Here is a 17,236-nt window from a genome sequence, read left to right on the forward strand (position 1 = left end):
AACTTATATATATATATAAGTTTGGAACCCTTAAAAATAGTATGAAAACCCACCGCCCACCCAGAAGTCGGTCCTGGATCCGCCCCTGACAAGAAGGACTGATAGAAACAACCAAAAAGCTATGAATTGTTTCTTGGACAACTTTTGAAGGCCTAACGCCATGCCAAGTTTGGAAAAGATTGAATGAGTTTTGTACCTCGAGTGCGTGTGTAGCCTATAGGTTTTAGAAATGGCGTCCACGGACTACATAGCACTAATCTACAAGTCAAAATAAAAGCTATATATATATATACAGTGGCGGATCCAAGGGGAGGGCTATAGGGGCTATAGCACCCCCTTGACGCTCAGGTATACACTGGATAAAATGGGCTTCAATTCTGCTTTACACTGGATAAAACGGCAAAATATGGTTTAGCCCCTCCCTTGATAATATTCTGGATCCGCCCCTGTATATATACACAGTGGTTTATTTGTGGATTTTGTGGAAGGGGTGAAATATTTATAAAGAATTGCTACTAAAACATGAAGTTGAATTATTGTACTTTAAAACAGATTATGTAGCCTATGAAAGGGGGAAAATATCTTTCCAGGCTAGGAAGACTGAATTAAGCTTAGAGGCAGGGAAGTCAAGACTTAGAAGGGGGGAAATTGAGTTTATTTTTGAGTTGATTTTAGTTTAGCGTCCCTTTCAGCAGCGAGGCTATATAAGACGTGGACCTACTGATTAACGTGGAATCCGAACCACATGAGCTCCCGCCGGGAATCGAACCCGGGTCTCCCACGCCAAAGGCCGGGGGGAAATTCCCTGGCTACATAAGCCCTGGATATATATAGTGAGAGAGGAATTAAAAACTTTACCAAATGAAATACAGGCTGGTATTCACAATAAATGTATTCGTTTATTAAGGTATATCGGTTTATATTCCCCGTAATAGGTCTACGAAAGGCAATCGACGCTATTGTCTATCTTGTAGAAAAAACTCTCTACGGTCTATTTATTGACGAAAATCACAAATGTACAAATGTCTTTTTCACATCCCGAACAGTCAACGGCACCACAATTCACAACTTACACATTGAATCCACAACTCGTCTCTAGTGTCTTCAGAAAATGACTGTCTGCAAAAATATACACGCTACATCGTCAGTGTCCGGACAAATCTCTCTAACCAGGATACTTAAAGCTGATTCCCTAGAATAAATTGATTCGTCTTCAGACGCAGATGCTACTCCAATTGATAGTTTTCGTCTACATTTTTTGTCCGTTGTTCTGCATCTGTTGCATTCTCCTTTGAGACAATTCTTCAACGGCTTTGCATTGTTTCCCTAATTTTGTGCAATGTCCCCTCCAATGGTAACTTATAAGGTAAAGCTGTAAGAACTAATGCATGGATGCCTTCCGTCCTCTATTAGAACACTTTCTCGTAAACTTAGGTATTGAGCTGATTTCTTGAGGAGACACGAGAATACTCCTGAAGAAACTGGCTTCCTGTTGTCTTCGCTCTAATATCTTTGACTGCATGAATCATATTTTCAATTTTCCATTTCTTCAAAACACTTTTCTGGTTTGGGCCTAGTTGTTTCTTGGTCACCTGGAATGACACAAGAACGACAATTAGTGTTTTGTGGAAAAGTTAAAAGGGTTCCACTTTACCGGCACAGTCAGGGTTCCACATTACCACCTTCGACATATTGGATATTTACTTCTCCTTACACCTTACTCTTGAAAGATAACTTAGGCCATTAAAGAAAGAAAAGACCTATAACTATGATAGATTACGATAAGCAAGTCATATGGTATCTATAATCAGTAAAAGTACATCAAGTTACAATACGAATCTCACCTTGCAAAAAGTTCACAAAAGAAGAAAATCAAAACAACTTTCTCCGCACGCACATGTCTCGTCAAACTGAATTCGAGCACTACAGTGGGCTGTTGGACAACTAAATGCATAATTTCTTGCTCTTTCCAGTAGGCTGCAGAGCATGCAAGCTGCGATATGCAAGGGTTCCACTTTACCAGCAGGGTTCCACAATACCACCTTTACCTCTCTCTCTCTCTCTCTCTCTCTCTCTTCTATATATATATATATATATATATATATATATATATATATATATATATATATATGTAGGTAGGTATGTATAGGGTGTTTCAAATCAACACCGAAAACGTTTGAGAGGTGATTCCTAACACCAATATAAGACAAAAAGTATAGACCAACCTGGGTGCACAAATGCTCCCTTTTGGAGTTATAGGCTGCCGAAAAAATGAAAAGTTGAACTCTAAAGGTCCATAGCTCCAAAACTATAGTACCCACCGTAATCAGGTAAAGACTTCATTTAGGGACTACTATCTGTCCTATCCAAATATCGAAGTTTCAGAATCTTGCGGTACTTCGGCAACAACTTTATAGAGGTAGTTATGAGTACTTCAAATTATATGCAGACAGCCAAACTCCGTTTATAATGAATGTTGTGTGAGTACCTTAGGATTCAGAAATAAGTATTTTTGGATAGCGCACACATTAGTTCCTAAGTGAAGTCTTGACGACCTTACTGTGGTAGGTCCTATAGTTTTGAAGTTACGGACCTTTAAAGTTCAATTTTTCATGTTTTCGGCAGCCTTATAACTCCAAAAGGAAGCATTTGTACACCCAGGTTGGTCTATACTTTTTGTCTTATCTTGGTGTCAGAACGTCACTGTTGGCCAGCATCCGTACCTGGCGATTGTGCAACCACACACAATGGGCATGAAGGTATCTGCCATTTTGTATTTGTTCCAGATAACGACTTAATACAAACGAATTATTGTTACCTGGTAGACACCCTATCAATTCATATCCATTTAGATCAATTTTCATTTGGCAGATTATCTTGGACTCCCTACGTTCCTTTGGGGAATCCCTTGCGTGCGCATGGCAGGATTGTGAAACATGCAAAATTCAATACAGCAGGTATGACTTCTTCAGTGAATTTTTTACCCGGTCTCTTCACGTTGGATAGTTTCCGGACTATAGGCGCCTGAAAGTAATTTTCCCACGCTTTCAGCACCTTGTAGATCCGAAACTACGTCCGATAGCCGAAAATTCAAGAGAACTTTGTTTCTTCTCTCAGTAGTAGGAGTCACTTCCCAAGAGTTGTAACACTTATTTTGTAACACCCGATATATATCGTGAAAAGATTTATACTAAATATACCTTTCGGGTCCTCGTCTGACACTATGTGACAACGACGCAGAAAAAGAATCATAGGGTAGAATTACAAATCTATCGAATAGTTACATCGATTCTTTCGAGATGAAAGTTGATGTCGATAGACATTAACACTAGCACAACCTATTAATATAACAATCGATGTAACTCTTTGATGGATTTGTAGAGTAATGCTAATAATTCTAAGTTAATATGCGACGTTGCCACATAGTGAAACTTTTGATTCCCCATAGTGGCTGAAGGAGGCCACAGAGGATACACCATTATATAGGTATTTTCGTTTTATTTTGATCTGAAGAACTGCACTCCAAATGCAAATTCGATGGACGTAAGTTGGGAAGTAAGGGTACGCACAGGAAAATTTAATGTGTACTAAGCAAGTGAAAGTCTATGGTAAGTTTTACCAAGGTCGAATGGCTTATACACACACATACAGTGTGGTCCGGAAGTGGGCGTACCCCTAATTGGTGTTTTCTACCGGTTTTAGATTTTACCCACATCTGTTTGGTAACATTGCTTGGCATTGTCTGGTAACTTTGCTATCCATATTCATTTGTTTTCTGCTGTTTTCGTACTTCGCGATTCACGTGCGCAATTACCTGAATCAGACGTTTCCTGGCCGCTAGATAGGAAGAGGTTGTGCATTTTCACCAGCTTCCTTTGTCTGGCCTTCAAGAAGTCCCGATCTGACGATACCAGACAATGCTCTCTGGTGTTTCATAATGCAACAAGTAAGAAACACTCGATATCACACAACGCAGGAATTACGAGCAGCTGTGGAACACGCCTTCACCCTCGTGACTCCGGAGTATCTCCGCAAAACATCTGCTAGAAGTTGGTGCAGAATTCAGCTGTGTTACGACATAGATGGTGATCATACCGATGTTTATGACTCTTAAGACTTCAATGGTAACTGTGTACAGACATTCTACCATAACTAACACTATACTGTTGAAATTAAAGGGAGGGTACGCCCACTTCCGGACCACCCTGTATGTAGGGTATTTCAGAACACAAATGAAACAAGTACAATAACCAAAGTTGTGACAAAGAGAATCATAAAGTTTGTACGTATACAAGAAAACGTTAAGGCTCTTTTCTATATTATGAAAGTTATTTACAATGTCTGGACATGAGTCTTCTTTTTAAGTTTAGATAGAAATGTTCAAAATAACCCCTCCCCCCAAAAGAAAAGTGGACTTGATTCTCTCTTGCATTGAACGCATCATATAAGATAAAGCATTCACCTTGAAATGACTTTGTAATTTTTAAACTCATTATCACTATCATAGGCAAGGGCGCCGATTTCTCTGTAACTTTAGTAGGACCCATTCAGATGCAGAAGACACATATTGATTGTTTTAAGACAAATTGAATACAAATTATGCCAAGTATTATATATTCATAAATACAATCCTGGGTCCCCCATGAGCTTTGGGGGGCCCGGGGCCCCCAGGATCGGCGCCCTTGATCATAGCTATTCTGCCATTATTGGCAGGTCACTTGTCACAACTGACAAGTAAAGATCACGTTTGGGTGAATCGTGTTGCTGTCCGAGACATATGTGATAGAGTAGTACTAAGTGTGCTCAATATGTCAGGGAAGTTTTAGATGCAAAGCTCAAAGGGTTTAAGAGATACAGCCAGTAGAACGTCACATAGAAGTACACTCATCTCCAAAATTATTGTCGCATGTCTATAAATGTGTTGTTCTAGAAATATAATTGATAACGAATTCGCCCGGTATTTCTTATAGTGTTAGTATGTGTATAATCGGCAAAGACATGTATGTGGCAAATTTAATGTGAAAAGAGCAGTAAATAAGAACAATAAAACGATAATAAAACTTTCTTGTTCATTTAGCAACATTTTGTTTTATTCATTCTAATTTTCGCATTTATAATTCTTTTCCTATGAAATTTACCACAAATATACATTTCCCGATTATACACATAGTATCAGTATTAAAAGTACCCTGCAAAATCATTATTAAATTATATTCTTACAAGAAGACAGTTATAGATATGCGACAACAATTTTGGACATGGGTGTACATGTTATAGTCTATTTCTGTACATGATGTTATGATCACTGATAACATTCCAGTTGCCAAGTAAAGTCGCTTCGAGTTGCATTCGTACCGGACGTTGAGGGAGAAAGGATTAGTGAAGATCAGAACAACAGTGTGATATGTGAGTGCAACATCTCATTCCTATGTGATAATGTCGGTTCTGTCCATGGACGGAGAAATTCTATGTTCCATGTATGTTCTGATGGATGGTTGAACTAAAAGGTAGGTTCCCTACAGTAAAACCAACGGATCTGGCTTATATAATCTTAATCTCATTTGCTGGTGAAACAGCGAACATGAACAAGCAGATTCTTAAGACTTTGTATCCGGACGTCATGTGGAAAACCATTCCAGGTGATAGGAAGAAAGTCCTTGTGTTACTTAGTTCATAGTCTGCAAACAAAGACGACAGTCTTTCATCACAGTGTATGCCAGGCTTTGCGTTGATCAAACGGCTGATATCTGGTGGATGTAGTGGCATGATTCAGCCTTTGGATGTTCATTTCTCCAGTCCATGCAAAGCATTTGATCGTTTCATCACTGATGCAACAATAACAGGAAGTAACGTGAATATTTAGCATCGTGACAGGTTCATACAGCTTCAGTCGGTCGCAATTTACCAGTTCAGTGCTCCTCGTCTTCACAACATAGTTCGATTCGTTTTCTATAAGGCTGGATACTTGAATGAGGAACCTGAAAGTTGAATCGTTCCTAACGATTACTGCTTTGACGGAATTGTGAACGACAAATGCTTTACATGTGACTTGATTGCGCTTGTCGGATGTGCTCACTGGATCAGAGTATTTGTGCGAGGCATGCACTCTTTTCTGAACTGCATATTGATTGTAGTAAGTGGTAACTTTTCTATGCAATAACAAAACCACTTAGGATTTCCAAAACAAACAACTTTTTATTGTGTTTGATCACTTAAATATGCTGTAAACACGAACATAATCCAGTTTAGAGGAAGTAATAAATATGGACATCTCTCTTATGTTTCGGACTATGTACTACGAATATAAAATGTACCTCCATGTGACCTTCTAGTGGCTGTATCTCCTAAACCCTTTGTGTTTTGCATCTTACACTTCCCTGACATATTGAGCACACTTAGTACTAGTCTATCATATATGTCTCGGGCAGCAACTCGATTCACCCAAACGTGACCTTTACTTGTGAGAAGCTTCCATACTCCACGTCCTTCCGCTAATTTCTCCGTCTTCACGTAAGATTTTCTGCTTTGATATTGTCCATTAATTGTAGTCTCCTTCGCTTTCTTCCTCTCTTTCCTGCGACCATACCCTCTAACACTTCCCTCATAATACAGTTTCTTCTTAGCCAATGTCCCAACCAGTTTCTTTTCCTCTTCTTAATAATATCTAAAATTGTTCTTTTTCACCACCATTTCTAAATCCTCTTATTCGTTTTACGCTCGACCCAATTAATTCTCTCAATTCTTCTTCATACCCACATTTGAAAAGCTTCCAATCGTTTTTCGTCATTTTTGCGTAATGTCCATCTTTCTGCCCCATACAGTACAATACTCCACACGAAGCATTTATGAGTCTTTTTCTCAACTCTTTATTCAGGGTTCCACAAAATAGTATATTCTTCCTCCTAAAGGTTTTTTTCACCATTCCTATGCTTGCTTTCATTTCACGTTCACAGTTCAAATCATCACTAATATTACTGCCCAGACATAGAAAACTAGTCACCTGTTCATTTTTCTCCTCCTACTTCTGTATTGAACACCAACCCCTTCATTCCAATTGCAATGACTTTTGTAGGAAAAGAATGAAATGAAATTTTTGAGTTTTACGTCCCACGCTTATGCCGGTTAGGCTAAAGGAGACGGTGATGATGAGTAATGAATGAAATGGTGGAATGAATAAAGTGGGAGGAAACAGGAGAATCCCAAGAAAACCCACACACACGGTGTTTGTCCACCACAAAGTTCACTTGGCGGGGGTTGGGATCGAACCCGGGACCCCAAGCACCTGAGGTGAACGCTCTACCACTGAGCCACCGCGGCCCCCGACTTTTGTAGGAGATAGAGGGATGGTTGAACAATATAGTATATACTCTAAAATTGTTCAACTATTCCTCTATCTCCTCTAATACACGTACATACAACAATCAGAAATGTTTAAAATGCGTGAAAGTATTTGAATTCAATATTGACCGGGGGGGGGGAGTTCATGCTGGATAAAACCTTTTAAGTCACTGTCCAGTCTGCCTAATAACGACCTTTTATAACTATCGACATCTGATACTTCTAGACGTACCTTGACTAGTAACAACTGAACATTACACACAATATACTTAGGTATATGCTCACATACTATTTTATAAATAACTTTTTCATTCACAAAATATTTTCTACTACTGCTTTAAACACTTCGATAATGGTAGCACATTAATTATTAGAACAGATTCATAAAGATCATTGTTTGCTCCTCTTCTGGTTGTGGCAACTTTGTTCAGTTATGGCAACTGAACAAGAACAAATCATCCCTTTTCCTTCCTTTGAGCTATACATTGAACGTTTTGATAGCATTGCCAAAAGGTTTTTTCTTTCTTTCCTTCTTTCTTTTTCAAAGCCATCTTGGCACTAAATATACTTATTTATTTCTAACAAAACACACACGTAACTTCATGAACGATGAATCAACAGGTATTGAGCATTATAAGACATGTCTTCTTCCAAGAGTTGGTCATTTGTTCTTTGTCAATCCATGGCAGACATCCAGAACAAATTTCTAAAAGCTTCCTCCACCCTCTTTCTCTCTCTCTCTCTCTTTCTCTTATCTCATATGTATATATATATAATGCTAGATCCAAAATGCAACGCGAGGAAGAGAAAGTAGCAACTTCAAAGTATGGCTGCACTTACGGCAGCACTACGACAACCAAGCAGAAACTCCAGGAGATAGTAGCGCGTAAATCTACCAGAGGTATCCAGAACTGCTGTAACACACGTCTCGGTGAGGATAGGATACACACCTTGGATGCCTTTCTAGAGTATGGAAAATAATGCGTTGCGAAAGTTCAACTGTATGGGTGAGATTGGTTCCTGGAATGTTAGGTATTATGCAATCGTTAACCATACCTGTTCAATCGGCGAGAGATCAGATTAATGCGCCGGACAAGAACCCAGTGGAACACCATATCCATCCAATAAGTCTAAGGCATACAATACCTGTTATCCTGTTTAATTTTGGCTCCTGTGTGCAATATAAAGACCACCACCGACCTTAACACCTCATCGGCATATCTTTGGCTGATCAAAGATCTGTTAATGCGCATTAGATCCTGATAAGTAGTGAATCCAATAGCATCGTATACAACAGGATCCGATATCATGCCAGTGTGGCAATGTAGAATGCACGAGTCGCCAAGACTGTTGCAGCAAGACTATCAGACAATTATGATTTGGACAAAAGTTATTTTCGTCCGGGCATAGGATATCGTGCCATTCGGCTCTCTTTGTGTGATGTTCATCACACCATTGCAGTCTCTCCCTATTTCAGTCAAAGAAAGCAGTAAAGAGTGCACTAGAAAACATGCACCTCCTCACCAGAAGGCGTTCGTAGAAACACTAATTGGAGAGCAAAAGTTTCGAACTTCTATTCGGAATGTGCCTATTTGTTCTGCCATCCCAATGCACACACGAAATCTTTCCTCTCGCTTCAAAATACGACGAGGGTGTTCGGATTCTAAATGTCGTTGAGTATTCCCTTCCTCGACTTATCGGGATTGTATTACAATCTGTTTTGTACTTCATGTAACACGTCCACCAATGTTGCGGAAGATTCATCTCAGTCATCTTCCATAATCAAAGACGGAAATCTGCTAGAATTGCTACATTCAACAAGAAGACGTTGCCTTGCTGTCCAAACACACGCAGTCACTCAAACACTCGGACCCTGCTGCATTGTTGCTCTCTCAGTACGTTCCTCTGATTGCTGCTTCCAGGGATGTGGCAAGAGCATTTCATCCGTTGCAGAAGTATGTTGTCTGTAACAATCTTCGCAAGTAATAAAAGGTATAATAAATTGAGCTAAAAAGTATGTAAGAAGTTAGTCTCATAATCGCTCGATTCCGCACTCAACAATCTTACTAAGCTTACGCTGGCTAAGGGTACGGACTCGCCGTCCTTAATAAAGCTCCCGCTCGTTCGTTCCGGGGCTTTGACTTCCTGTCCATTTACAGAACTCGCACTCACCAACCCTCACTGAGCTCACGTTCGCTAAGGGCTCGGACTTGTGCTCATCCTTAATGAAGCTCGCGCTCACTCATCGTCTGGGGCTCTGTCTCACTGACCACATACAGGATTCGTACTCATATTGGCTCGCGCTAAATTTTCGAGCTCGGGCTTGAGTTAAGACCGAGAGTCAAACTCGCAAATTTTTGCAAGGAGAAATCCCTCCCGAACCAAACCTTGCATATCATTGTTGTGGTGATCACGTTGTCTCCAAAATAGAGCGCTCGCCTCTGGTGTGGAGGATCCCTACTTCGATTCCATGTGATGTATTTTTGGTGGTCAACATTGTGTCCGTGGATTAACTCTTTGTTCTACCGTTTGTCCCCCACATTCTCATTCCACCAATTTATTCACAACCATTCACTGTGAGATTATAAAGTAGAAATTTCACTTGATTTCGTTTCTATTGTTGTAGTTTATTGTTGTTATTGTAAGAGCTGAAAGGTCATTATTGTGGAGGGCGATAGCTCATAGTATACCTTGGTGTGTCCAGGGCGTTGTTGACATTAAACGCGAGCCAGTATTTGGAACGTAAATCTGTAGCAACATAAGATTAAAGAAATAAAAACAAATCTCGAACTACATAATTATCGTTTTCTGGCACTCCTTAAGTAAATCCTTAGCTCTTCTTTTCTTTTCTTTTTATATTGTTTTCTGAGTATTGATTTTCAGGATTTTACTTCCTTTCTTTTCGTCATCTTCCTTTGAAAAATCACCACTCTTCCATACCGAGATATACTGACGCAATATAGAGTTTGATGAATCGTATTATATGCAGAGACAGAGAAAAGGAAGGAGAGAAGAAAAAAATAGAATTTACGATGACCATTATGAGTTGGCAACTCTGTCATATCGGGTAAAGTCTCCGCTATCTTTTCTCCTCCTTCTCTCTCTCTCTCTCACTCACTCAGTCTTTTTGGGCGCGCGGTAATAAATGACTTTGCTTCCAAGGATTAAATTTGATCATTGTGGACACCTAAGATTCATTGGGCCATTTCAAATGATGTATATCTGCTTTTAGGGAGGAACACATTTCACTCACCGCGTTTTCCAGAAACTCCGGTGATGTGACATTTATTTTCAGCAGCCGTGAAAGCTTGCCACGTCGGATCCAGGTAAGGTCTCTCGGAAAAGAACGCCCTCTGTCTTGCTCACTCGTTCACTCACTCTTCATAGGCAGATATGTAACATGGTCTTCTCAGGGATGTAGGAAAAGCGAAGGGGTTATGGCGGACATGGGAGGGAGAGAAAGACAGAACAGTTGAATTCCGGAAGTGAAAGAAAAACTTTTAAAAAAAGAGCAAAAACTCTCTACCGGAAACCTAAAATCATCTAAATCACGGCCTCTTTAATGTTCGTGGTTAGTAGAAAGGGTGCTAATATGCGACCTTATGGTACTCCTTACTTTAAGTACTCCAGTCTTCCAGGACTTCCTTACCAACTTCTGGAGGAAAGGCGACGATGGACGAATTCATTTCCAGATCGCTTTATTTTCATCAAATATATTACAGAAAGTTTTTCTCCCCTACTTTGATGATAGATGTAACTACAATATTAAAAATTTTTCTTGTTTGTAGGTAGAACATTGAAATATGTATGTGCTATATTATACCAGATAGATCTGAACAGTTTATCAACTGAAATTCATCTTATTGTGCTGTAGAGAAGCGTTACGAAATTAGACGTATGTATGTATGACAAAAAATAAACACACTGCTGAACAAGACTGCACTTATTTAATATAAAAACACATTTACACGTGACGTTTCGATCTTCTAGCCAAGATCCTCATCAGACGTACGTCTTGTTCAGCAGTGTGTTTATTTTTCTGATTTTATTCGCAAGACGTTGACTATGATTGTGTGTTATGTATGACAACTGCATACCTTATATATATATATATATATATATATATATATATATATATAGGGTGGCCCAAAAGTAGGTATACAGTATCGTACTGCATTTAATACCATTTCTTATTGTTATCCATCAGGCAGACTTAGTTTCTTTATTATTTGTTCTTAATGTGTTTTTACTTACATCGTAAGCTCGGAAAAGGAGAAGGAAATAAACCCATACACTAGAATGTTATACTTGATCAATGTAGGCGTGTATACTAGAGACCTGCACGGGCCTGGCCCGGCCCGCGGGACGGGCTTGGGCGGGCCGACTCTGTTATTTCTTTGGGCCGGGCCGGGCTTGGGCGGGCCGACAGTGATTTCTCTTCAGGTCGGGCCGGGTTGGGGCCGATCAATTGCAATTCTTTAATAATTATTGACTCTCGTTAAACGATAATTGGAATAAAACCAAACGTTGAAGAAGTGTGTCCGTGAAAAATGTTACAAAGAATGCAATAGCTATTTACAGTTTGTGTTGCTCCACTTTCACTATAGAGGATTGCAGGCATTATGCGGTAAATTGAGCTCTAACCTTGACCTTCACTGAACTCAAAATATAACAAGAAGGGGTGGGAATGTTTTGCCTGTCGCTAAACAATATTGCCATCTTCACTTTATGCTAAAAATCAATTAAGTTAGATTTTTGTTACAGGGAGTGCAGTTTTTGTTCTCTCGATGACAGGCAAAGTTCTAGGAGGCAATGATACCAGGTTGCAAGCGTCAGGTTGTAAACCAGAGTTTAGTAAATGTTTCTGAGGTTAAGTCAAATTTAGTACTAAATTTTGAGAAAGATTGGGGCTCGAGCTAATATTTTTTAAAAAAATTATCGGGCCGGGGTCGGACCAAAAACTTTTAAAATTTATCGGGCCCGGGCCGGGCTTGGGCCAAGAATTTTAAAATACTTATCGGGCCGGGCCGGGCTCGGGCCGAAAATCTCCAAAACTTTTCGGGCCCGGGCTGGGCCGGGCCTAGGTACGTTCGGGCTGGATTGGGCTCGGGCCGAAAAATTCGGCCCGTGCAGGTCTCTAGTGTATACCTACTTTTGGGCCAACCTGTACAACTATTGAAATTTGATTACAGGTAATATATGCGTGGCTTCTTAGTCTAATGGTTAGAGTGATGGATTCACGTGTGCCTGGTGCCGGATTCGATTCCCAATTCCCACCTAGCGTAGTGAGGCAAACTGGAGAGTCACGTAAATAAAAGACGTGACGGCCACTATCTCAAGAAAACTCCTCATACGCCTGTTAAGTGATAGAGCAACGTGTTCATCGTTAGGCGGGACGTACTTCAGCCGATCGCTGACAGATGGCGTTGGAGCAACTTAGGCCCAGAAAGGACTATTGTAAGAGTGCTTAGTTAGTTTTTATTAGACCTGTGTGTCACTGTTAGGAGAAATAATACAAAAATAGGTACAATCTACATATAAATAAATAAATAGTTGATTCTAGCGGAATAAAAACTTATCAATTGTATCGAATTAACAAAGAACGTCATCCTTTTTCTTCATTTTCTCAAAACTACGCATTGAGAGCATTCAAGCATTCAATTTGCATTCAAGCAAGTCATTTTGTTTAGCTCGATGTGATTTATTGATTGGTAAATGTCAAATCTTTGAACATTATTGTCGTTAAACAAAAATTAAACAACATTTAATCAGAATTTTGGGCTCTTTCTCATTAACCATATAGTATATCATTGGCGCCGACTATATAAAGGCAAATGGGAGTGTGCCTCCAAGAACTTCGTTTTCATGAGGACACTGCCTCCAAATGAACTTGTCTGTAGAGACATTGCCTGTCCCACCCGCAAAACTCATCGTGAGGGAAGTATATCACGTAAATATATTATAAAAAAAGACCATATTCACTTCATGGAAGTCCCATAACGTCAATGTGGCTGCATGTATTTAAGTAAATTTTCCTAACTCCAGTCCCCATCAAATTTCAAAAGCCAGAAAGGATTTAAAAAAAACTGAATTTCTGATAATAATTTACTATCTAATTTTTTTTTTTTTTTTTTTTTTTTTTTTTTTTTTTTTTTTTTTTTTTTAGCACTCATCACAGCTATAATATATCTCCAAGCGAAGAATTCAAAAGGGAAAAAATGCCTGGCCAAATCAGTTACCATTCTGTATCGTGATATATCATTTTTCTTACCTCCATTAAACGTAGAAATCTTTGATCGCATATCATCAAGGGAGGGGCTAAACCATAATTTGCCGCTTTATCCAGTGTAAAGAAAGTAGGATTCAAGCGCATTTTATCCAGTACAGGGTGTCCCAAAAGTAATGGTAAAAATGAAACCACAGATTCCTGGCACCAAAATAAGAAAAGAAGTTTATATGACCTATAGCCCTTTCCGGATCTTGGGTTTTTGGGGTATTTTTTAGACTTTCAGTCAAGCAGCTACTGCATCGTCGCTATTTATCCTAGGATCATGGTTCATACCTCATTCTCTTCAAAATGGAGTAGGCTTTCAAATGATACCACTTCCATACCCAAACCATATAGCAGGAGAGGGAAAAAGTTATGTCAAAGGGAACATTTCGGGGGGGAACATTTTTTTCATACTTTGGCCCCTCTGGAACGGCCCTATGTGAACGTAGAGATCTCAAAAAATCTGATAAATAGTACTCGGTAGACCGAATGTGTGTGCCAAATTCAAGTTTCTATCTTGAATAGTAAGGGCGGGAGAAATTTTATCAAGAATCTTTACAATGCCCCAAATTACCGCAAAAGACCCTGATCTCAGGTTAAAAAAAATTCCTGAGACATCTCTATTTATCCTAGGACTATAATCCGCCAATCATTCTCTTCAGAATAGAACTGCCTTTCAGGCGGTACCATTCACATGTCTCCATCATGTATCTAAGGCGGGAAAATCCCGAAGAAAGGGATTTTTTGGTAAAAATATCCCTTTTTTCAACTTGAAAAAGAAAACAGATAGAAGCACAGCTATCTGTGTAACTGTTGTCAGACGATTCACAGGTTTACAAGAATATTATTTTTACCGATTACAGAAAACATAGAACATTATTCGTTATTTGGCATAAGTGCCAAAGATATTTCGCAAAGCTTTGCTCAAATTAAACGATAAATACCAATGCAAATTCTCTCAGGTAGTACCTAGTTATTTCTGATATGCTCGGAAGGCGATGTATTTGTGCTGAATTGACACACAAGTAACATGCTAATGTGGTAGTCATTTTGTGATGTTTCAACACCTCGTTTTTGCTGTGTGGATTTTCTCGGGGTATTCCCGTTTCCTTCCACATTCTCAATTCACCGATTCGTCTCCATTATTATTCATTTGCCTTAATTATCTGTTTCCCTTAGCCTAAAGGGCATTATCGTGGGACGTTAAACTGGAAAATTTCAGTTTCATGTGAAAAGATTGTGATTTTTTTCAACAATTACTTCCGACGGTCTTCGTGAATTTTATCTATGTTACTCGTAAGTGAGGTACCGTCATATTTCCCCAGTACCAGTCTTTTGGAGGGTAATAAGAAAAAAAGTTATTGAAAGTATTACAATTTTTGGACAGTTCTTTCGAGTGGTGTACATAAACTTAAACTGTACGCTTTTTGTTATCAAGTAGATACATCATGGTTCTTTTTGTGTGTGTGTGTGTGTGTGTGTGTGTGTGTGTGTGTGTGTGTGTGTGTGTGTGTGTGTGTGTGTGAGCTACAAGAATACGAAATTTAATAGTTGAAATACACAACTACAGTACTATTACTACAGTCCTTAATAAGATCAAGTAACTTATAGAAATTTAGGCCGTTTGATTAGTGTGATTAGTGCCATACTAAAGAGTTCAACTAACATATGTTTCCTGCAGTAGTATCGCGCTAATTATACGTCAAAACGACTCTGTATAAGGTTCTTAATGTTTTGTTATAGTACCGAACGTGAAACGTAGACATACAGTAAAATGTGCGTGTCGAAATGCATCGTCTAGTTGGAATTTAATGCCTCTTTTTCAGCGCCGAGGCCATAGAAGATGGTATCTACTAGGTTGCTCAAAAGTGATGTCCTAACCACCATACTGGTTTGTATCTGAAGGGAGTATCCCTTACAGGAAATTGGATCTAGGTGCAGCATGTCAATATGCATTGGTAACATGGGTAAAAGTGCGGGGGGATGCCGTCCCCTACCTCCAAAAAATATGTATGGCGTCCCCTCAGTTCCGAAGAAATTACAATGGAGAAAGATAGGTAGGGGGACGGTATGACGTCATGCCGTTAACTGCCGCTACCCTACCTTTTCAGATTCACTTTTACCTCTGATTGGTACTCCCAGTAAAGTACCACGAAACTGTTTAAAATTGATGTTCAGTAAGTAAGTTATCATAAGGTAAGTGTTCAAAGAGCATCTTAAGCGTGTAATGTGTCTTGAAAGTATTTGAAAGTAGTTTCTGCTTGGACATACGTTGGACACATTGGAAGTTATGATATATATATTTTGAACACTCTTTGGTCACTTAGAACAGACCACTAGTAGGTCACATTTTGAACACTTTTGGTCCAAAGATAGAACACTTTAAGGCTTCTTTTCTGGGGATCTTTCTTCGATCTTAAAAAAAAGTAACCAAAAGTAGTTTGTAAAAAAGCTCTTCCATGTCATTTAGTGACTAGCGTTTACGCCTTCCTTGTAAGTGGTCCCGCCTTCGATTCTAGATATAAAAGCATTAAAATTTGAACGCATTGTGGTGGTTCTGATTTCATCTTAAGCTGTAGTACGTCTATGTCTCATATAGCCTCGGTGCTAAAAAGAGGTACTAACTTCAATCAAACAATGAACAAACGCATGTTTCTTGCATCAACGCTAATCTTGTGGTGGTGAATACCCCGATGTTTGCTTGTACCTCCTCGGATTTGGACATCTTTAGTTTGATCTTTGCTTACTGGATATCTGACAATGAAAACTTGACCCACGACCCACTGTGACCCACATGATCTACCACCCACCGTGACTTACTGACCCACTATGAACCAACACCCACTAAAACCCAGTCTGACCCACCACTCACTATGAACCACTCTGAACCACCACTCACTATGAACCACTCTGACCCAGCACTCATGAACCACTCTGATCCATTGTGACTAACTCCGACACACAAAAACCCATCATCATCAACTCTGCCCCATGATCCACGCCCTCGTCTCCACTGGCTAAAGAGGTTACACTTCTAATAAAATAAGACTGTAAAATTATCACTCATCGGAGTTTGAATTTCTACGGTCAATCGGTCAAGCACCGCTCTGTTATAATAATAATAATGGATCTGACCTTTAAGACATAAAATGGTAAAGTGTTTGTCAAGGGCCATATTACGACATATTTCAATTTAATTATCATATATGATTATTTCCTTGTTGAATTGCGGATACTTTTCAGTGGAAAATAGGATGAAATTTGAAAGTCTCAAATGAAGGTAAACTAGACCAAAGTAGAGGAAAAAAATAAAATTTTCCATATAATTAAGCATCCTGTACAAATTTAAAATGTCTATGTAATTCAGCTTACAGCATATCCATTTTTTCTCACAACTTCATGTCTTGATGGCCTTATAGTCTGAACGCTCCATATAGATTCTAATACACAAAAGCTTCAGCGATCATTATAATAGAAAGCAATGGATATAGTCTGAAGCACTTTTTTTTTTTTTTTTTGTTACTGTATTAATTATTGTTTTTCAATTTGTTTCTCAACTACTAATGATCGTATTTGATTATTTTTACAAATCAACCCACTACCAATTTCTAATATATAAAAAATGCC

The 17,236-nt window shown here is 39.1% G+C and overlaps 1 long non-coding RNA gene across 1 annotated transcript in view; it reads right to left on the reverse strand.

The window, feature by feature from the left end:
* Positions 1-930: 930 nt before the first annotated feature.
* The window catches only part of LOC145675773 (uncharacterized), a 111,222-nt gene continuing 94,916 nt past the window's right edge, over positions 931-17,236 (reverse strand). The window contains exon 2 of the long non-coding RNA XR_014129210.1: positions 931-1,592. This is a non-coding gene — a long non-coding RNA (uncharacterized LOC145675773). The remainder of the gene's footprint in view (positions 1,593-17,236) is intronic.

Source organism: Thermobia domestica, chromosome 18, assembly GCF_964235325.1.
Source record: "Thermobia domestica chromosome 18, izTheDome1.hap1.1, whole genome shotgun sequence".
Lineage (NCBI taxonomy): Eukaryota > Metazoa > Arthropoda > Insecta > Zygentoma > Lepismatidae > Thermobia > Thermobia domestica.